A 1,045-nucleotide genomic window follows, 5' to 3' on the forward strand; every position below is an offset into this window, starting at 1 on the left:
GCAACAGAGAATATGCTAGGGACAACAGAGCAGGAAGGTCCCCCACCTGATGGCCCTCCAGAAAAACGTATCACAGCCACCATGGATGACATGTTGTCCACCCGGTCTAGTACATTGACCGAAGAGGGAGCTAAGAGTACAGAGGCCACCAAGGAGAGCAGCAAGTTTCCATTTGGCATCAGCCCAGCGCAGAGCCATCGGAACATCAAGATTCTAGAGGATGAGCCTCACAGTAAAGATGAGACCCCACTGTGTACCCTTCTGGACTGGCAGGATTCCCTTGCCAAGCGCTGCGTCTGTGCTTCCAACACCATCCGTAGCCTGTCATTTGTTCCAGGCAACGATTTTGAGATGTCCAAACACCCAGGGCTGCTGCTGATCCTAGGCAAGCTGATCCTGCTTCACCACAAGCACCCAGAACGGAAGCAGGCGCCACTAACTTATGAGAAGGAGGAGGAGCAGGACCAAGGGGTGAGCTGCAACAAAGTGGAATGGTGGTGGGACTGCTTGGAGATGCTCCGAGAAAACACTTTGGTCACGCTTGCCAACATCTCGGGACAGTTAGACCTCTCCCCATACCCTGAGAGCATCTGCCTGCCTGTCCTGGATGGACTCCTACACTGGGCAGTCTGCCCTTCTGCTGAAGCCCAGGATCCTTTCTCCACCCTGGGCCCCAATGCCGTCCTCTCCCCTCAGAGACTGGTCTTAGAAACCCTCAGTAAACTCAGCATCCAGGACAACACGTGGACCTAATCTTGGCCACTCCTCCCTTCAGCCACCTGGAGAAGTTGTATAGCACCATGGTGCGCTTCCTCAGTGACCGAAAAAATCCAGTATGCTGGGAGATGGCCGTGGTACTGCTGGCCAACCTGGCACAGGGTGACAAGCCTGGCAGCCCGTGCCATTGCAGTGCAGAAAGGTAGCATCGGCAACCTCCTAGGTTTCCTGGAGGGCAGCCTTGCTGCCATACAATTTCAGCAGAGCCAGGCCAGCCTGCTCCACATGCAGAACCCACCCTTTGAGCCAACCAGTGTGGACATGATGC

The 1,045-nt window shown here is 55.2% G+C and overlaps 1 pseudogene; it reads left to right on the forward strand.

Moving 5' to 3' along the window:
• Positions 1 to 24: 24 nt before the first annotated feature.
• The window catches only part of LOC102865237, a 3,392-nt pseudogene continuing 2,371 nt past the window's right edge, over positions 25 to 1,045 (forward strand).

This window comes from Elephantulus edwardii, unplaced genomic scaffold (assembly GCF_000299155.1).
Source record: "Elephantulus edwardii isolate Elephantulus edwardi_28Jun2011 unplaced genomic scaffold, EleEdw1.0 scaffold00041, whole genome shotgun sequence".
NCBI classification, from domain to species: Eukaryota; Metazoa; Chordata; class Mammalia; order Macroscelidea; family Macroscelididae; genus Elephantulus; species Elephantulus edwardii.